The 23,387-nt window shown below is 38.6% G+C and overlaps 1 protein-coding gene across 2 annotated transcripts in view; it reads right to left on the bottom strand.

Moving 5' to 3' along the window:
- sema6a (sema domain, transmembrane domain (TM), and cytoplasmic domain, (semaphorin) 6A) overlaps nt 1-6,905 on the bottom strand; it is a 98,663-nt gene extending 91,758 nt beyond the window's left edge. For both annotated transcript variants that reach the window (XM_056464237.1, XM_056464238.1), the window contains exon 1: nt 6,724-6,905. The gene's annotated coding sequence lies outside the window, so the exon portion shown is untranslated. The remainder of the gene's footprint in view (nt 1-6,723) is intronic.
- Nucleotides 6,906-23,387: the final 16,482 nt, after the last annotated feature.

The following is a 23,387-nucleotide window of genomic DNA, read 5'->3' as shown; positions in this document are numbered from 1 at the left end:
AGCAGCCTGACGAAGAGCAGATGATTCTGAGCAGAAACAGAGAGAAACTGATCTCCAGTGGACAGAAACACACACACACACACACACACACACACACACACACACACACACACACACACACACACACACACACGCACAAGCACGCACACACACACACTAACACACACACACGCACACACACACACACGCACACACACACACACACACACGCACACACACACACACACACACACACGCACACACACACACACACACACACACACACACACACACACACACACAGAGGTGATGATAAGTGTTTCTGTGTGGACTCTGACGGAGACTCCTGCGGTGGCTCTTTCATACAGCGCGACGCCACATGGCTGCAATTTGTTCCTCACATGTGGATGGATGTAGACAGGAGCGTTATTGTGCGCCAGAATCACTGCCGCCGTGTGTTTACATGCAGGAAACGCTTCATCACAAAGCCAACAAGAACAACACAAACACATCTCACAGATTATGTGAACTGAGACGTGGGCCGCTAATCCACACATAAAACCCTTTCAGATGAACATCTCACAACAACTGCACTGCAAAACAGCACGCTCTTACTGAGAGATTTAATCTCGAACAAGACCAAATACATGCATATTCTGAAATCTAGAAGCTTTATCTGGACAAGCAAAGCATGTTGTGTTGTGTTCAGAGATAATGAGTCCAAATCAAGAGTTTGATCATCTGACAATGGGGGAAGAAAAATGATATTCTTTCTATGCAAAAACATGATTATTTAGACTGTTTGAGGGAGAATCTCACTTCATTTTGACTCATTATTTCTGAAAACAACACTATATGTTGAGCTTGTCTAGGAAATGCTGACTGATTTCAGAATTAGTAGATATTTGGACTAGAAACAGGACAGAAAATGTAAGAATGCTTTCACACACTGCAACAAATGCTTTTGTTTCTTAGATTTTTCTCTTCTTTCTAATCCAAATATCTAATAAGTCTTATATTAAGAAGCATTTTCTGGGTAAACATAACATAATGTCTTGTTTTCAGAGATAATATGCCAAAATGAAGTGAGTTTTTCCTTAAAACAGGCTAAATAATCTGTCAATGGGGCACGCAGAAGAATCTTGTTTTTCCTTTTGACAGAAGATTATTTTTCTTTCCTCATTTGCAGATTATTTTGCTTGTTTTAAGGAAAAAGTCTCTTCATTTTGGCAGATTATTATTATTATTTCTAAAAACGTTTTGCTTGTCTAGAAAATGCTTCTGGATTTCAGAATTTGTAGATATTTGGACTAAAAACAAGACAGAAAATGTAAGTAAGAAAATCTTTTTTTTTGCAGTGCACCAGCGCTTTTGGTCTGCACGCAGGTTCATTTGACGCCAGAGTTCGGTATGTTTAGCTAGTGTGAACCATGTCTTCTGAACTCGGCTGCGCACCTGTGAAGCGTACCCGAATCCACCTGAAAGAGGTGGTCTGGGGTCTGGTTCACTTCTGATATGAATGAAAACGTAGGAAATAACAGAAGTGAACTGCCAACTGTACAACAAACCTCCATCAACTGTTCTTATGTACAATATTGCATTAAAACGCTTAGTGGAAACCCCAAGATGCACATATATTTGGAAAATGCACATAAAAAAGAGGATTTGACATGTAGAAACAGGTGTGTGAGGGTGTTTGTGTCATTCATGTTGGTCTGCAGATATAAATGTGTGTCTGTGTGTGTGTGTGTGTGTGTGTGTGTGTGTGTGTGAGGGTGTTTGTGTCATTCATGTTGGTCTGCAGGTCTCCATGGTTGTAGATCTGAAATGTTGTTGTGCTGGTTGTAAAAGGCCTCAGTCCTCCATCAGTCCGTCATCACAGTGCTTCAGTATTCTTCTTCTTCTATTATTATTCCCTCCAGAACTGTCTTGAGCATCTGTCTGCACTCCTATCTTACGTCTCCAGAAGCCACCGTGTTCATTGCGTTTGGTCTTGGTGTTCTGAGGCACAGCTCATTTATTAGAGGAGAACATCACAGTGGAGAATCCCAGCAGTGCAGCAGACTCCACCTCTCTCAGTGAGATCTGTGCTGGAGCTGAGGAGCTGAGGAGGTGATGCTCTACTGTTCAGCTCTGACTGGAAACACTTCCTCAGTTATATCTCATGACATATTCCAGTTTTGCACATGAGTTTAATTCTCTGTGAGTGGAAACTCCTCTCCTCACCACACACATGAGTTTTGTCATCTTCAGGATGGGGTTTTGGTTACGAGCTGATCTCATGACGTTGTAAAGCCTGCAGAGTGTTTCATGTGTGTGTTTCTGAAGCTGTAAATCAGCACGATGACAGACCTCTCCTTCAGAATCTCTCATGATTAAAGCCGAGCAGAAATAACCCACAGAAGATGATCTGGAGGTTCTGGAGTCCTCACAAACACACGCACACACACACACACACACACACACACACACACACACACACACACACACACACACACACACTTTACTCTTCAGAGGAACAAAAGAATCAAAGCAGCAGAATCCCTGATTAAAACAGCACAGAATAGCAGACAACTGCAGATTCAGCTGTACAAATGTGTTATATATAAAGATAAAGTTCTGAAAGTCATCATCACAATAGATAAATGAGACACACACACACACACACACACACACACACACACTATAAAAGGCTCAAACACACACATTCAAACTGAATTGTTCATTCATTCATTTATTTTACTTCAGCTTAGTCCCTTTATTCATCAGGGGTCGCCACAGTGGAATGAACCACCAACTATTCCAGCATATGCTTTACACAGTGGATGCCCTTCCAGCTGCAACCCAGTACTGGGAAACACCCATACACACTCATTTACACACACACACTCATACACTACGGCCAGTTTAGTTGATCAGTTCCCCTATAGCGCATGTGTTTGGACTGTGGGGGAAACCGGAGCACCCGGAGGAAACCCACACCAACACGGGGAGAACATGCAAACTCCACACAGAAACACCAACTGACCCAGCCGGGACTTAAACTAGTGAGTTTGTAGCTGGGAGGCGATCGTGCTAACCACTGCACTACCATGCTGCCCCAAACTGTTGTTTTACAGTTATAAACAATAAAATATGAGCAGCCAATCAGAGCTGGAGCATGTAACGTGACAGATAACACAAGCGCAGAGTGTATCAGCACATCATCATCAGCTACTGAAGGCTGATATCTTAATCATACAGGACTCATTACTGCCACAGTATTAAAATAATAATAGAGCAAACATCTCTGTACTGTCCACACACACACACACACACACACACACACACACACCTTCTCTTTCTCTGGATCTGCGTCAGCACAGCTGCTTTGGAACAGTATTAAATGTAAGAAGAGTTTTAGAAGAAAAGCTCAAACTGAATTGAGCAGTTCTGACTCTGGTTATCATTCACAGACTGTGTTTATCAAGCAGATTGAGAAACTCACACCAACAACCAGGACTTGTCATAACTGTGTTCATTCTAACTCAAGGGTTTCTTTAAGCAGATGTAGCAGTGGCCCAAACGCAGCGTCTAAAGGAAAATATTCAGCTTTTCTGATATTATATCAGTAATCTAGAGCAGATATTGAGTGTTTAATGTCTGACATTCTTCACAATATCTTCATTTCTGCTCATCAGAGAGTCGAGTTTACAGAGTAAATGCTGACAGGAGCATCACTTTTAGATGAATGATCACTCTATAAGGTGAGGAGCGATCAGGAGAGCGAGATTATTAAAGAATCCAGGATTAAACAGCTCAGAGGAGTGCTTCAAACCCGGCTCCGCTGCAGAATTATTGATTCATCACAGGTGTTTACACTCATATTCTGAATAAGATCCATTATCAGACGCCTGTGTGTGTGTGTGTGTGTGTGTGTGTGTGTGTGTGTGTGTGTTGCTGGAGAACAAGAGAACACTGAATAAGCTCTGATAATCAGGCCTTCAGTATGTGTGTGTGTGTGTGTGTGTGTGTGAGTGTGTGTGTGTGTGTGTGTACATTATTGTCCATTTCTGAAGGCCACCGTGGCCCCTTTAAGCGGCTCCGCTGGTCTGTAACGTCCCGTGGCCCCTCACACACACACACACACACACCAGCAGTGTTTCAGCCTGAAACTATGGCAACAGAATAAGAAAGCAGTCGCCATGATTAATAGATGAGAAGGGCAGAGCCAAACACCGGCCCGGGGACGAGACACATGCACTGCCCTCTCTCTCTCTCTCTCTCTCTCTCTCTCTCTCTCTGTCATGTGGAGACACACACACACACATCAGAACAACACCACAAACTCACACAAAACCTGTGAGAAAACACACACACACACACACAGCCTCATGGTGTGATTATATTCAGCTCATCACAGACACTTTCATCTGTTTACTGTGTGTGTGTGTGTGTGTGTGTGTGTGTGTGTGTGTTATGTTCACAGGATTGATTTACTTTAATCTCTGAACACTTTCTTACAGCTCATCATCAATAATTACAGTAATTAAAGGAAATGACGTTCATCTTGAGTGTGTTTGAACACAGACCTGATCTAAAACTGCTCAGGATGAATGAATGAATGAGTGAATAATGTCTGCATGCACACACAGAGCTCCACAAACACTTGTTTATATGAACACAAGGCTATATTCCTGATACAGCTCTGTTCCTCTGAGGGTTTACAGGCCTTTCTTACACCAGTGAAGGGTTTAATAATGTTTCTAGCGGTCCTGTCAAAATAAGAGAAACATGTGAACGTGTCCTGCCCCACACACACACACACACACACACACACACACACACACACAGAGCGCACAATAATCCACTTAAATGCTCCAATTACTGTGTAATGTGGCCACCAGCCGCTCTCGGAGCCGCTCATACATTAAAGATGCTGATGTGAATGATAGATGAGGAATATGGACAGCGTTTGGGAGTCTGTGATTTACGCCGCGCTGCTTTATCATAATTGAGTGCGATTCATTGGCCGTCATCAATAATTGAGGCCGAGAGAATGAGGCTGTTTATAAAGAGCGCTGGTGTGACCAACAGATATCAGTCACGCTCCTGAAGCCCTCGTTACATTCACATCATCACACACACACACACACACACCAGTGCTGGAGCATCTGCTCAACACACACACACACACACACATTATAAAGAGAAATGACATCATCCAATCAGTGGAGTATTCACACTGAACCAGCAGAACCAAAACACTCCTGTCAATCTGCTGTGGATCACACACACACACACACACACACACACAGCTGTAGTGATGTTTGTAGTGTTCAGACTGTATATTCTCTAAACTCACAGTGTCTCCACACCCCTCCATTCTGCCTGATTATCAGCCCTTTTCCTCAAAAAATGAACAGACAAATTCAAAGTATACTGGTGTTACTATACTTGTGGGGACATTTGGTGCTCAGTGCATGGATTAGAAGGTACACACACTCTTTCGCTCGCTCGCTCACACACATTCTCCCTCTCAAACACACATATACACATATGAACACAAACATTAGTTTGTTTTTGTGAATTATGGGGACATTTATTATGGGGACATTTATTATTATGACCCCCCCCCCCCCCCCCCCCAGTCAGTGCACAGCTTTACTTTTACTCTCTGAAGAGGATAAATATGATCTGGAAACCTTTTCAAAATGTCCAAAGTCACCTACTCCGTGTCATTATGCCATGACATTACACAAGTGTGTGTTCAGACTGTATCTCCTCTCCTCAACCCTGACAGAAACACTTCTCCATCTCCACACTCCTCCATTCTGTCTGACTGATCAGCTCTTTACCTGATGGAGACCAAAACACTCAACACACAACATCAACATGATGCTGAACGCGTGGGAATATCTGCTGCTCACAGTGTGTGGATCAGAAGAGAGTGTTTCTGTTGCTCTCTCCACACACACACACACACACACACACACACACACACACACACAGTGGTGTATAGATGAGCAGGAGAGAGTCAGGTGTAGATGTAGATGCTGTGGTGTGTGTGGTAAATAAGCAGGGATGCACCTCAACAGACCGCGCTCTGTGTGTGTGTGTGTGTGTGTGTGTGTGTGTGTGTGTGTGTGTGTGTGTGCTCCGGAATCTTGGCTCTGTGCTCGTGTGGCCATCTGCACATCACCGGGAGAAAAACAGCCAACCACCAGCAGACAATCAGATTAACAAACGGACTTTTATTGTTATTGTGCTCATGAACACACTCACACACACACTCATTCTGGGCTAAAGTGCTGGAAACAGACCGAGCGCTGACACGGACACACCCTGACCGACCCCCGGGGTCAGAGAGAGCGAGCCCCGACACACACCTCCAGTCTCTCTCTCTCTCACACACACACACACTCCACAACACAGCAAGTCAAGTTTACCATGGCATCAGCAGCACTCATAATAATCAGCAGAAGTGCACACACACACACACACACACACTCGTCATTTCACACATTTCATCAATTCATGAACGTGTGTTTGAGCGGAGGAGATACTGCTTTATACACACGCACACACACACACACACACTGATCTACACTACTAATCAATGGGTCCGCGGTAAACTTCAGCGGAGTGACGTCACAAACCCTGATCAAAGCGGCGCGCGCTACAATGTAACAACAATAATGTAAGAATCGCGCGATCGCGGCGGCGGCGCGCGCGCGGGTGCTCGTGATTGTCTGTTATACGTACCGCTGTGTTTGACACCTTCTTCACATCGATATATCCATCAGAAAAATCCCGATCACATCCGATCACTGATCGATCGATCCGCGCGGATAGAGGAGAAACAACCAAAGGAACAATGCGCGCTCATTCAGCTCCACACACACGAGCAGCGCTCATCCTATTAGAGATGAAGCTTTACTGAGCTGAGCTCGCAGCAGCTGTCACACACACACACACACACACACACACTCAGGGAGGAGCCTCAGACCTCAGCTTTTGTTTCATCGGAGCTGCTGTCAGATGCTCATCTTCGCCAAATTCACCAGCACTGACTTACTCTCCGCCGTGTGTGTGTGTGCGTGTGTGTGTGTGTGTGTGTGTGTGTTTATTTCACAATTAACGCCAGAACAGCACGTGGAGTTCCTCATTACAGATCGAGCAGCAGCTTCATTAATGTGACCAGTTATTTCTTACTGATCAGCTGCTTTACTGATCAGTTTATTGATGGAGCCTGAACATTCTTATAAAGGGTTTAGATTGACCACAGTCATAAATCAATAACAGATATGATGGAATAAAATAAAACCTATTGAATGTGTCATTTCAGTTAACAATAAAAGGGTTCACATTAGATTTGAATGAAGTTTATCTTGATCTTAAACAGAAGTTATTATCGATGATGCAGACATATATGTGCGGGCTAATAAAAACAACACACAGAACATTACTGAAACCTAAAAACATAAAAAAAAACATTTAAAAAAGTAAATTATGGAAAATATGCAAGAAAATGACATAAACTTTAGATGAAAATAGTCAAATAAAAGTGAGAACTAAAAATGTGATGAGACATAAATTATAAATAGTAAAGAAAACACATGTCTAAATTAGTAATTACTAAAAATGTAATTATATGTCAATTGAAAATGCTAAATAACATCATTTATTAATGAATAAATGAGTTAAAATGTATACATGTACTAAAACATTAACTAGACGTGAATTGAAAATATTAGATAAAATTATTATTTCAATTAGTCAATTATTAAAAACACAACAAAATCACAAAGAATTTAATTAGATGCTATTTGAATATGCTAAATAAGATCATTTATTAATGAATAAATGAGTTAAAATGCATACATGTACTAAAACATGAACTAGACGTAAATTTAAAATATTAGATTAAATTAGTTTCTAAATGAGTAAACACACATCAATATGACAGAGTTTAATTAGATGTCAATTTAAATAATATCATTTTTAAAAGAAAAACAATTAGTAAAAGCACAAAATTACTAAAACATTAATTAGACATTGAAAATATTCAATAAAAGTATTATTTAAATTAGTGAATTAAAAACACACAACAACGTTACAAAGCATTTAATTAGATGTCAATTTAAAATAATAAATAACATTAAATTAGTAAATTAATAAAACACAAGACTACTAAACTTTAATCAGATGTAAATTAAAAATAGGAAATACAATACATTTTATTAGTAATTACAAAAATGTAATTATTATATGTAAATTGAAAATACTAAATAAGATTATTTTTAAATGAATAAATTAGTTAAATGCATACATTTACTAAAACATGAACTAAAAGTAAATAAAAAATATTAGATTAAATTATTATTTAAATTAGTAAATGATTAAAAACACACATCAAAATTACAAAGAGTTTTATTATATGTGAAATTACTAAATAACATAATTTTTAATTAAACAATTAGTAAAAATACAAAATTACTGAAACATTAATTAGACGTAAATTGAAAATATTCTACAAAAGTATTATTTAAATGAGTAAATTATTAAAAACAACTAAATTACAAAGCATTTAATTAGATGTAAATTAAAAAATAACATTAAATTAGTAAATTAGCAAAATACAATTACTAAAACTTTAATTAGATGTAAATTAAAATAGTAAATACAATACATTTTTAAATTAGTAATTACAAAAAATTCAGACATAAATTCAAAATAGTAAATAAAAAAATTAAGTAAATGAGTAAAATTGACCAAATTAATAAAATGTAATATATGTAAATTGATTATTTTTAATGAATCAATTAGTTAAAATGTATACATGTACTAAAACATGAACTACACATAAATAAAAAATATTAGATAAAATTATTATTTCAATTAGTAAATTATTAAAAACACACATCATAATTACGTTTTATTATATGCAAATCGAAAATATTAAATAACATCATTTTTAATAAGAAAATTAGTAAAGACACAAAATTACTGAAACATTAATTAGACGTGAATTGAAAATATTCTACAAAGTATTATTTAAATAAGTAAATTATTAAAAACAAGTAAATTACAAAGCATTTCATTAGATGTAAATTAAAAAATTTAATTAGTAAATTAGTGAAACACAAATTACTAAAACTTAAATTAGATGTAAATTAAAATAGTAAATACAACATATTTTTTAATTAGTAATTACAAAAAATTTCAGACGTAAATTCAAAATAGTAAATAAAAAATAAGTTAGTAAATGAGTAAAATTGACCAAATTAATAAAAATGTAATATATGTAAACTGAAAATACGAAATAACATTATTTTTGAATGAATAAATTCGTTAAAATGCATAGATGTACTAAAACATTAATTACACGTCAATTGAAAATATTTAAATGAGTTTTATATTTAAATATATTTATAGAATATACTTAAATTAGTAAATTATTAAAAACACAAAACAAAAATTACGTTTAATTATATGCAAATCCAAAATATTAAATAACATCATTTTTAATGAGAAAATTAGTAAAAAATACAAAATTACTAAAACATTAATTAGACGTGAATTGAAAATATTCTACAAAAGTATTATTTAAATGACATTAACATTAAATTAGTTAAACACAAACTAACTAAACTTTAATTAGACGTAAATTAAAATAGTAAATACAATAATTTTTTAAATTAGTAATCACAAAAAAATATTATATGTAAATAGAAAATACTAAATAAGATAATTTAAAACACAAAATTACTGAAACATGAATTATTAATAATAATTTTTTTATTAGCAAATTATTTAAAACACAAAAAAATCCAAAGAATTTAATTAGATGCAAATTAAAAATTGTAAATAACATTAAATTAGTAAATTAATAAAAACCGAATTAGTAAAACTTGAATTTAATGTAAATTTAACATATAAAATAATAAACAAATTAGTAAAACCACACAAAATGACTAAAACTCTGATTAGATGTTCACTGAAAACATTAAATAACATTTTTTAAATGAGTAAAACACATCAAATGTTGTGTTTAGATAACAAAACTCTGATTAGATGTAAATCAAAAATACTTAATAACATTCATTTTTAAATTAGTCAGATCACATACAGTAGAGTTACTGAAATTACATTAGGAGTGGATTGAAAATATTAAATACAATATATATTTAAGTAGTAAATTATTAAAAACACATCAAAATTACCAAAACTTTGATTAGAAGTACATTGAATACGCTCAATAACATTATTTATTTATCTAATAAAATCACATACAACAGAGTTCCTCAAATTTCACTAGGTGTAAATGTAAAATATTAAAGACGACATGTTTTATCTCTAAATTATTAAAGACACAATGAACTGACTAAACCCTTAATTAGAGGTAAACCACTGAAAACAGGTAATAAGATTTTATAATGTAAGAAATCAAATTAGATCTTATTATCAGACTTTAACTTAACCAAAAGCAAACAAAGAAAAGAAGCTCAATACCAGAGAGATAAAGAAAATAATCATGAATGAGTGAATGAGTGAATGAGTGAATGAAAGCCTTACAGCATCCAGATAAGAAATGGAGGCTACATCAGAAATGATCCCCAAATTCCTTCAAAAGTCCATGGTGATCGTCTGACTCTGTGTTTTCTCTCAGGGGTGCAGTACGAGATAAAGTGGTTGATCTGATGTTTTGTAGATGGAGAGTGAGATCATTTCCAGATGAATCAAATCTTTTATAAATTACTACATGACAAAATGACAGCAACTGCAACTATTAAAAGAAAATATAAAATCTAAAACAAAGAGAATGAAGACGCTGTTGTGGACGGCTCTACATCTGTGAGTGTGGATTAATACATTAATACATGAACAATGCATGGATAAAGACAATTAAGGGAGAGAAAGGAGTGTCGGGGACGGGCTTCAGTGGGAAACAATGATGGAGTGAATTGAGACGGAGAGGAGCTGAAGCGAGACGCTCGGGGCCTCACACTCTTTGTGTGTGAAAAAGGCCTTGCCGGTGGTCCCGTCATCATCTCTGCGCAGTGTGACCCCGAAAACACAAGCCCCATTCACACACACACACACACACACACACACACTGTACACACACACACACACTACATGAGAATCATAAACGGGCCTCAGCAGTGTGCACAAATTACCGTCATTTGTTACAGCTACATGTTTTTGTGTTTCTGCAAGTATAGTTTAACTTCGGTCTGACAAAAACTCTTTAACTTAATCTAAATTAATAGTATTTATTGTGCTTAACAGTTAAATTATATTCACACAAAGTAAAAATATTGTTTAATATAGATACACTAAATATTTGTTTTGCCTCTGTATAAAGTCTCGTTTACCCTCAGATTAAATTCTATTCTTGCTTTAGACCGACCTAAACCATGACAGTCATTTATAAGAGCTAAACTGATCAATTTACCTTGAAATCTGACTCAGTTAAAATGAAATATGTATTTTAATATTAATCTGAATATTTATTCTGCACAAGGAAAAAATGCAGCGCCTTTTAATAGACGATGAATTCATTAATTTAATTTTGAATTTAAAATCGAAGTTGTACTTTAGATTAATAATAAATACATACACTCACAGGCCACTTTATTAGGTACACCTTACTAGAACAAGGTTGGACCCCCTTTTGCCTTCAGAACTGCCTTAATCCTTTATCCCCCACACCATTACACCACCACCAGCAGCCTGAACCGCTGATACAAGGCAGGATGGATCCATGCTTTCATGTTGTTGAGGCCAAATTGTGAGCCGAGCATCCGAATGTGGCAGCAGAAATGGAGACTCATCAGACCAGGCAACGTTTCTCCAATCTTCTATTGTCCAGTTTTGGTGAGCCTGTGTGAATTGTAGCCTCAGTTTCCTGTTCTTAGCTGACAGGAGCGGCACCCGGTGTGGTCTTCTGCTGCTGTGGACGTGTTGTGTGTTCAGAGATGCCCTTCATGCCTAAATGCATTGAGTTGCTGCCATGTGATTGGCTGATTGGAAATTTGAGTTAATGAGCAGCTGGACAGGTGTACCTAATAAAGTGGCCAGTGAGTGTATCTGCTGCTGCTTTCATTATGAATATAAATGTCATCAAACTCAATATAGAAGTCAATTAAAACTGAGAGCACATAAGCAGAAGCTTTATTTCATGTGGTCATGACAGGAAAACTGCAGGCTGAAAACATTATGTTCAGAAAACGACTGTTTTTAAGTTCACCTATGGGGCTTGCTTTTTGCTTTAATGTAAACTGATTAACACCGTTTCTAATCAGAAGACAGCATTTTCACTTAATCCAATGTAAAAGTGTAAGACAGTGAAGCTTGACCTTTGTTCAGTGTGTAATGGTGTGTTTATACGCAGCGTCTCATTACTCTGTCAGTCAGGACACACACTGTAGATCCGCATGCAGTAATTATGGGGTGTAGCGCTGCTTTTACATAATCACAGTTCATTTCATCATGGCAGGACCAAACCTACAGCACACGCTGGAGAAAAGCGCCTCTGCAAGATGTAAATAAACACTAGACAACTATATGTTATACAGGAACATACATCTCATTCTTTAAATATTATATCTAATTCAATGTGTTGTGTCTGCTGTTTTTCATATTTAATAGTTTTTAAGAATTGAATCTAAACTGAGTGAAAGGTTAGTCTTACAGCACATTTTTCTAAAGTAAGATCAACTCAAAGCTGTGTGTGATGGAGATGGAAATGTATTTTCCTGCAAATGTCAATCAAAGATCTTTATTTTAGATAAAATGATAAAAACACAAGGAAATGACTGAAACTTTAATTAGAGAACATTTGAAAATGAATCAAAGCTTTTCTTTAGTAAAGATCAGGGCTTGACATTTACTTTTGTGAATGCCAGCCACTGTGGCTAGTAGATTTTCAACATTAGCCACTCGCCATCATTACTAGCCATAATTTTGTTAAGAAAAGATATTTAATATGCATAAATTTGACTTTGACATGCTAAAATTTGATATATTATATTGATATATGATGTATTATATTATATTTGATATAAATAGTGTGTGATGCCTACATGCCTCCTCATTCATTTGGCTTTTTGTGTGTTGTGGATGAGCATGCTGGATGTGCATGAGCAAACGGGTTGTGGTTTCATAGTGTCGCATTGCTATTAGTTTTAATTTTACATGACTTTTCAGAACTCACAATTAAATTTGATAAATCCTTATCTCTGACCACACCACAAATAAATCAATAATTATTTCTTAGTGTCAGAACAAGCATTTTAAAAATAGGACTCATATCACCATTTAACTACACAGAAATGAGGAGATAATCTCCTATTACTGCAATCTTATTGTGACAACATTGATAATTAAACCACATGAACAAAAAAACTGTAAAGCAAAAGAAAGCAGGTGAAAAACATACTGTGAAAGGATGATCACACGGGTAACGTTAGGTCCATTAATAATCTGTTCATGTTTAAAGAATGTTTACAGTGAAAGCGGCAATCGCTGCTGCTGAAGGATATATATTTAATAATCTGGAGTTGTTGAAAGCAGCAGGACTGTAGGTGTGCGAGCATTGCTTTTGTCCAGTCTATTTCAAACAGGACTAATCGCACCAGTTGTGTTTTAAGGCACAGTTGCTTTGCTCCATCGCACAAGGTAACGGTCGCGCATGCTATTTAAACAGTCATGTGCTTCACATCACCTGTGCTCACGAGTGGTCGAGCTCTCATTCGGTATTTATCTGCCTTCTTTTGCTCGCGCGAACACTATTATTTTAGTGAGTCGTGCTGCTTCTCCATTCTGAGATGACATTTGCGCACATATTGAGCCGTCCTTATTGTCGAACGCTGCTTTAAAGAAAACTGCTATTTAAAATTCATCTTTAACCGGCCAGCATGGCTAGTGAGAGTCGCTGTCTAACCCGCCACAGCTCAAATCTACCTGCATTTGGCGAGTTGGCAGGTGTTAATGTCAAGCCCTGGTAAAAATACACAACAAAACAACTAAAATTACAATTTATTAAGGAGAAATATAAAAATATAAAGGAAGAAGAAAAAGTTTTTCAGGCATCCTGATGAAAACACTCGTCTTCAACCTTTATTTTTTATGAGTGTGCATTAAAGGAGACCTCTTCTGCTGCTTTTATAAGATGTTTCTAGAGTGTGTGTGTTCAGATTGAGTTGAGAATAGCACACAGATAATGTTCTCCAGCTCTCTGAAACTGACCCTTTCAGACTTTGATCCTAACTGTGGTGTTTTGATGACTGTCGCTTTAAATGCAAATGAGATCGTGCTCTTTTCAGAAGAGGGTGTTTGTCACCATAGCTGCTTCTCACTCAGGGCTGCTGTTTATGCTAATGAGGGAGAGAGAGGCAGAAGTGGGCGGGGCTTTCCCCCTCTGATGACACGTACAAAGAGAGAATGTCAATCAAAGTGTTTCATTCATCAAGTCTGATTATAATAAACACAATTAATACATGATGACCATTTAGAGGCTGGAGATTTTCACACACTGCTGACACACACACTACTGGGGTTAAACCACACAGAAAAGGAAGTTTTGCATAACAGATCCCCTTTAAATACATTTATACGCAATTAAAAGATAAAAATATATACACTCAGGGTGAAAAGTAAGTCACACAGTATATTTTTGTCAGCAGCTGACATGATTTGATATGAACACTTAGAAAGACCTATTAAAAACAGGGTGTGTCGGAGATAATATTACATTATCCTGTAAAAGTCAACCGCATGTAAGAAAGTTCAAATGACATGCCCGATGAACTACTACTGTTTTACTAATTATAATCACAGATATTACACTGATTGTGAATAATACACTGTAAAATATACTTTTCTTAGATGCTTCTAGTTCAGATATCTAAATCAAGAAGAATTTTTAGACAAGCACAAATATTGTCTTGTTTACAGAAATACTGAGTCAAAATGAAGAGAGTTTCTCCTTAAAGCACACAAAATAATCTGACAATGGAGGAAATAAATCAACATGTTTTCACTTTGACATAAGATTATTTTAACTAACCCCATTCTCAGATTATTTAGCTTGTTTTAAGGTGAAACTCTCTTCATTTTGACTCATTATTTAAAAATTAAGACAATATGTTTGTTATTAATATGCTTGAAAATGCTTCTTGATTTCAGTATTTGTAGGTTTTTGGACATGAAACAAGACGAAAACCCTGCATGGAAGTGGATTTGTGCAGTGTGTTCATAATGGGATTGTGTTGTTGTTTTAATGGGAAGTGTAATGGTCTCTGTGGGTCTCTGCTGGTAATCTGATGGCATATAAATATTAAAAGCAGTAAATCCCAATGAACGCTCCTCTGGAAGGCATGAAAGCGCGCTGGCTTTAGTGCTGAACAGTTGATGGTGTGTAATGGATCTCCTGAACGTCTCTATAGTTATTTTCAGCAGGAGTTTAAGAATCTGACAGCAGAATAATAGAGTCTCTCCACATCTCAGCGGCTTCTCTTTAATCTGTTCATTTACTGTAAAAAACAGACGGTAAAAACAAACGGTAAAAACCTGTTTAACAGTCAGTTTCCTTATACACTGCAAAAGATGCGACTCTTACTCAGAGTTTGTGTCTGTTTTAGTCCAAATATCTGAACATTCTTAAATCAAGAAGCATTTTCCAGACATGAGTAGCATATAGTGTTGATTTCAGAAATAAAGAGTCAAAATGAAGAGAGTTTCTCCTTAAAACAAGCAGAATAATCTGACAAAGGGGGAAGAGAAATGATTTAGTTTTTGCTTTGAATTTCTTTCACCAATTGGAAAATCTTAATAAATCCAAACATTCATTTAACTAGTAAATGAACATAAAAAATACATTAACGTAATGTAATCTACACTACCTGACAGAAGTCTTGTTGTGGATCTCAGTTTTAAGAGCGACCCCTGATTAATAAAGAGACTAAGCCGAAAAGAATTGAATGTGAATCAAATCTAGCTTGATGAATATTTGATGAGCAAAAGTAGACGCATCGCTTGTCTTCAATCTGCTTTCGATGTATATGAAGTCAGTGTTGCAGACCGCCCAGACTCTGACCCATATATCCAGCGCTCATGTGCGGCTCCGTCTATTATTGATGAAGGCTTCAGTTCAAGTGTGTGTATGGAGTTGTGTGTTTAATATGGAGCTTCATGATGATGGTGTGGAGGTGAACGTCTGAAGCTCTCTGGAGTGTGTGTGTGTGTGTGTGTGTGTGTGTGTGTGAGCTGCTGTGATCGTCACTGATGGGCTTTAACTGCAGCACAACATGAATAAATAAATCAGCTCCTCTGACTCTAACACACACTGACAGAGGAGGAGCTGAGGGGACACGCCATCAGCAGAGAGAGAGAGAGAGAGTGTGTGTGTGTCAATGTGTGTGTAACATATATCTGTGTTTATGTGAGTGTGTGTGTCAATGTGTGTGTGTTCATGCATCTGTGTATGTGTGTGCGCGTCCGTATCACACATGTAACTGTGTAAGTTTGTGTGTCTGTGTGAGTGTGTATTGTTGCTGTTTGTGTGTGTGTGTTTGTGTGTGTAATGGTGTCTCTGTCCGTGTGTATGTGTGTGTCCGTGCATGTGCTGTGTGAGTGTGTTAATGTTTGTGTCTGCGTGAGTGTATGTCAATGTGTGTGTTTGTGTACAACCGTGGATGTCTGTGTGTGCATGTGTCAATGTGCGTGCATGCAGGGTTGTGTGTGTGTGTATGCGCGCATGCATTCATATCACACATGTATCTGTTTGTGTATGTGAGTGAGTGTGTCAATGTGTGTGTTCATGCATCTGTGTATGTTTGTGTGTGTGTGTGTGTGTGTGCGTCCATATCATGTAACTGTATAAGGTTTTGTGTGTGTTTGTGTGTCTATGTGTAAGTGAGTGTGTATGTGTGCTTGTGTGTGTGTTTCTATGTCTGTGTGTATTCGTGCATGTGTCTGTGTGTGTGTGTGTGCATGCAGGTGTGCTTGTGTGTTTGTGTCTGTGTGTCTGTGTGTGTGTGCATGTGTATGTACGTGCATACATGTGTGTGTGTGTGCGTGTGTGTGTCTGTGTGTATGAACTAATGAGATGTGATGAGCCGCTGGATCCCTGACGCACGCTGCGCTCTGATTGGCCGGTGGCTCTGAAAGGTTAGCTGTAGGTAAAGCACTCAGAGCTCTGCTGCATTAGTGATGCTGCCACACCATAGTGCTCATCAATATTTCACTTTCTTACTGCGAGTGTGTGTGTGTGTGCGTGCGCATGCAAAGCTAACATTATCTGACTATTCACAGCTCACATTTCTTATTCATCACTTCCTGCTGCTAGAAAGACAGGTTTGTGCTCCGTGACCTCCAATCGGGTCGCTCGAAGAATCCTGCAGCCGGACAGCACAGGTCCACCAGCGGCACACTGCAGACACGGACCACTCTAACCTGGAGGGTCAGTCTAGTGTGTAGTCTAGACCATCTACAAACGCTGAATTCAGGACCCTTTTCTAGACGAGCAACACATATAGAGCATCTCAGTGTGGTCATGTCATCGGCCCATGAATATTTCCTGCTCATTTGCTAACAAGAGACAGTATAATCATAACTTGATGTTAAAACAGCTCTCAGTACACTGGTTATCAATATGTGGACCGTTTTGGATTCTCAGAAGCTCAGGAGATATGTTAGGACCATCTGTATTGTTTACATCCATCAAAATGGTCTAAAGTTTTCAGTTTTCAGAAATAAAGAGTCAAAATGAGGCGAGTTTCTCCTTAAAACAAGCAGAATAATCTGATAATGAGGCGAGTAAAGTTATCTTGATTTCACTAGGAGATAAAATCAGTGATCTTACACCATGGGCTGATTATTTAGCTTGTTTTAAAGGGCTCCTATTATGCAGAAATGACTTTTATAAGAGCTTTAACCCCAGTAGTGTGTGTGTGTGTGTGTGTGTGTGTGTGTGTGTGTGTGTGTGTGTCAGCAGCCTCTAATGCTCAACATGTATTAATTGTGTTTATTATAATCAGACTTGATGAATGAATCACTTTGATTGACATTCTCCCTTTGTACGTGTCATCAGAGGGGGAAAGCCCCGCCCACTAGTCTCCATCTCATTAGCATAAACAGCAGCCCTGAGTGAGAAGCAGCCAAAGCTGCTGAAGATAATGTCAGCATAGACTAAGAGGATTATAGATGTGGAGTTTTAGCTGAAGCGCGCATACACACACACACACACACACACACACAGTCAGTCAGAAGTACAGTGTGTGTTGTAAAGGTGAGAGAGGCTGTGGGAACAATGGCTCCTGCAGGAAAGCAGGGCGTGTACGGACATCCCATCATTACTGCGCCTCTTCCTGAAGTGTTTTCCAGAATCATCCAGGAAGAGGAAGAGGAAGTCACGGCTCTTCCTCTCGCTGCTGTCTCTGAACACCGCTGAAGTCCTCCTGAAACACACACACACACACACACACACACACACACACACAGCCTCAGTGTTTATTCTAAATGTCGGATCTGTGCTGTGATTGGTGGGATTAACCTGTCAGCTCCACCAATGGCAGCGCAGCAGGGACACAGCAGCAGCGGCGGCGCGTCTGTAAAGCGATGGCGTGTTTTGATTATGGGCTGTTTTATGTATCTAGGCCTTTACGCTCGCTGCTTGATCTTTGGTTATTTATGAGCTGTTTTCTTGAGTGAGTTCAGCAGACTCTTCACACACACACACACACACACACATGCGTGCGCAGCCTCTGAAACACAGCTCGTTTCTTTAATGAGGAGAAATGAATATATTTACACACTTAAACATCTGAGATCTGCAGTCAGCAGCCGCTCCTCACAGCAGTGTCAGCCCAGCACTGCAATTACACTGTGTGTGTGTGTGTGTGTGTGTGTGTGTGTGTGTGTGTGTGTGTGTGCGTGTGTGTGTGTGTGTGTGTGTGTGTGCATGTGTACTTGTGTATGTGGTTTTACAAGGACATGCAATTGTATAATGACAGGGGTGTGACCTAGTTGTACACTGTTGAGCTGGTTTATGAGGACATGACTTTTGTGTCCTCATAATTCGAACTGCTTATAAATCATGCTTAACGGGGATTTCAGCATTTAAATGATGCCGCTGTGCGGGCTGGGTTAGGGGTTGGGTTAGGGGAGGATTTTACTGGATATAATACATTTTGCCTATGGAGAGTCCTCATAAATCATATATACAAGCGTAATGTATTTTATATGGGAGGCCAGTTGGGACGAAACACACTGAACATACACGTGTGTGTATAAATATATGTTTGCTCATATATAGGAAACATATCTGGAGCATCCTTAACTGGGAAACACACTGAACACTTGTGTGTACAGATATGTTTGCTCACTTATATTCATTCATTCATTTCTTCTTGGTTTATTCTCTTTATTAATCAGGGGAATGAACCATCGACTTATCCAGCATATGTTTTACACATTGGATGCCCTTCTAGCTGCAACCCAGTAATGGGAAACACCCATACACTCTCATTTACACTCATACACTACGGCCAGTTTAGTTGATCAATTCCCCTATAGCGCATGTGTTTGGACTGTGGGGGAAACCGGAGCACCCGGAGGAAACCCACGCCAACACTGGGGAGAACATGCAAACTCCACACAGAAACACCAACTGACCCAGCCGGGACTCGAGCCAGCGACCTTCTTGCTGTGAGGCCACAGTGCTGACCACTGCGCCAATGTGCCACCCCTATATATATATATGTGTGTGTGTGTGTGTGTGTGTATTTATACAACAGTTCTGTCTGGTTCTCGAATCTGATTGGCTGACAGCCATGTGATATTCTGCAATAACAGCACTCATCCAGTCTCTTCACTCCTCTGTATTCCTCCGCCCACATTGAGTGACAGCAGATCAATAAACTCACTACAGTTTGACAAATATTTCTGCTGTTAGACAACATCATCTACTTTTGAAGCTTGTTAGGTGAGAACGTGGTTGTTTAGATTGCAATTACGCAGTTTATTTATAAGGACAGTGCCTATTTTACATATTTATCATTTCTGAGATTCAGCATCACGGCAGTCGTCAGCCTGTCATACTGAGCAGAGCAAAGACGGTTGACTTTCCGCCATAAGATGGCGTCAGAGACCACATATTAATCCCTTAGACAAGAAATCCCAGTGTAATTTGAAACTACAGCTGATCAAATCATTATAAAACAGGTCAGTTTCTGCAGGGTTCATTATTGTGATCTCCTGATTAAGCCGAGAAATTCTGGGAAATCTCTGTAGACTGATGGCATTTCGTGCTGTTCAGCCTTATAATCTTAAAATGTGAGTAAAATCAGCAGTTCTGTCATCACTTTAGACATTAGAGAATCATTCATGCACTAGCTCTACAGTGATGTTGGTGAATGATCAACGGGTTCTGCTGTTCTCATCTTCAGCTGCAGAGAATGAATGGCGGAAGAAAGTAGTTCCTCATAAAAATAGGTTTTTAGACTGTGTTTGATTTTCTTTTTTATACACACAATCATCCCATCAAACTGTTGTATAAACGCAATATCACATGAGTAGCAGTGCGATGAGGCTGTATATCAGCACTGGTGAGACACTAAGACACTCAAGTCAACGCACGCCTCCCACCAGTGCCAATATACGACCACATCGCACTGCTACTCATGTGATATTGCTCATATATATATATATATGAATATATATCAAGCACATATAGAGTAGGACTGGGCGATAAAATCAATATTGGCATCTATTGAGCGAACAGCATTGTAAATATTGATAATAAAAAAGTTTGCTATGCTGTTTCGGTATGAAGCGCTATAGTTTTATTAAATGTGGCTGCTGAGCGTGCATCTTGAAAGCAATGTTAATAAGCTTAGGGCAGAGCTGTTCAAACTCGGTCGTGGAGGGCCGGTGTCCTGCTGAGTTTAGCTCCAGCTTGCTTCAACACCTTCCAGAAAGTTTCTAGAGTATCTAATAAGAGCTTGATCAGCTGCTTCAGGTGTGTTTGATTAGGGTTGCAGCTAAACTCTCCAACACACCGGCCCTCCAGGACTGAGTTTGGACACCCCTGGCTTAGGGTGTCAGTTTGTCATTTCCAATGGAGGTGCACACACAACGCACAAATGGGAGCGCGCATTTTCCAGGTACTCCTAGTTAAAAAACATCTGAACTTTTCTGAATGCCCCGACCGCTAGAACTAAGCAATCTGCTTCACACTTTATATGGAATATACACATTTCAGTAACGACAGCAGACTAATATCCACAGACAAACACAGCACACGTGCTCACACATGCTAAAACGAGTGCTGTATAGCAGCAGTGATGAGACTGTAAATATAAAAGCATGTAAGGCTGTCGCCAGAGCGGCTTTTTGGTTCCTTTTCTTGTGCATCCCAGCCACTAGTTCCCCATCTGATAGAGTTTTTAACATAGGGGGTAATGCAACTATAACTTCTCTATCTGTAATGTTGCAGTGTGTCTCTGAATAATGACGGCTGATTCCTTTACTTAAAGCTCAGATTTGATGATCATATTTAGTGTTGTTGACAGAGTTTGAGGTTTACTGGATCATTATTATGGACACCTCACAGAGGCTGATCTGCCATTGCACACACTTTATAACATTTTAAAGATCAAGTTTAAGAGTCTCTTAAACACTTCTGTTTATGTTATAATAAAGCGATCAGATATTTGGTTTATTTTTGTTTTTTACTATTAAAACTCTTTGTCTTTGTAAAGTTAGTTAGTTTAGTTTTAGTTTATTTATACAGCACATTTTTTACAACACAACGTTGCCCAAAGTACTAAACACAATCAATACTAATGAAAATAAGTCCTACATCACATGCATAACAATTAAAACATAAGACAAACCCCTAAACATTAAGAAGGATCAAATGCTGAAGAACGAAGATGTGGTTTCAGAAGCTTTGTAAAACAGAGAGAGTTGGAGCGTGTCTGATGTGAGGTGGAAGCCTGTTCCAGAGCTTTAGGGTGATAACAGCAAAAGCCTGATCATAGCTTACACCGGGACCTAAAGAATAAACTGATCAGAAGACCCGAATGACCTACCAGGATTATATACATGTAGGAGGTCTGATAAGTAAGGTGGTGCCAGAACATTTAAGGATTTCAAACAATCAATCCGTGACCTAACAGGCAGCCAGCGCAGAGAGGAAAGAACTGGGTACAATATGCTTGAAAAAAATATGGTAAAAAATATGGTCAAAAATAAAATAAGATGGTTAATTAATAACATATTCCTAAATAGATTGTTAAAAATATTCAATAATTATCGCTATTGAATGATATGAACCAGGATATCGTAATAATTTTATTTGCATTATTACCCAGCCCTAATATTGAGCATCCTTAAATACACACTTTTCCTATGGGAGGCAGTTTGAGATGAAACGCATTCTAACACACACATCATATTCTACACACACTGCTGTACCTGCACAGGTGTAGTGGAAGCATTAAGTTAACACCAGTGTACTCGGAGGTGTCCATGTAGAAATGAAGTGTTATTCCTGCAGCTTTTTCAGCTCATAATGAGGATATTTGTGATGATGTTTGTCATGTCATTCAGTGCATGTCTACAAAAGGACTCTTCCTTTACACATATTAGAACGTGCGCGTGTGTGTTATGTGTTCCTCCAAAGTGTTCAGTGTGTGTTTGCTCCCACTTAAAGATACTCCAGATATTTGAGCAAACATATGTACATTTGTACACGCAAGTCTCTCAGAGTCACAAATGGCCTCCTATAGTATCATACTACACACACACACACACACACACACACACACACACACACACACACACACACACACACACACACACACACACACACACACACACACACACACACACACACACAGTGAGCTGGTGCCCTGCCAATATCACACTAAGATCTGAGATCATGCTCCACACAGATCTTTCTCTCTCTCTCTCTCTCTCTCTCTCTCTCTCTCACACACACACACACACACACTCTCTCTCTCTCTGCTGTGTTCAGATCAGAGATCTCACATTAAAGGATGATGCAGATGGCGTGTTCACACATGCGCTGGCCTACGCTTTCTCCTCTCCATGCTTGTTTTTCCTCCTCCTTGACTATGTGTGTGTGTGTGTGTGTGTGTGTGTGTGTGTGTGTGTGTGTTTGAAGCCTGCAGTGTGTAAGTGCTCAGACATCAGAGAGCTGGACCTGCATTACAGAAACACTGCTGGAGCTTCTCCATCTTCAGTGTTTGTGGAGCCGCGGACTCCATCACATGCTGTGGGTGGAGGAAGGAGGAGAAGATCTGGAGCTCCAGCGCTTCACTGGCGCCACCTGCTGGCTGATAGAAGAAACCATCTGTGCATGATATTCAGTTTAGTTGCTCAAATGTGTTTTG

Source organism: Danio aesculapii, chromosome 8 (genome assembly GCF_903798145.1).
Source record: "Danio aesculapii chromosome 8, fDanAes4.1, whole genome shotgun sequence".
Classification (NCBI taxonomy): domain Eukaryota; kingdom Metazoa; phylum Chordata; class Actinopteri; order Cypriniformes; family Danionidae; genus Danio; species Danio aesculapii.
Note: the sequence above shows the minus strand (reverse complement) of the source record. Positions and strands in the feature narration are given on the sequence as shown.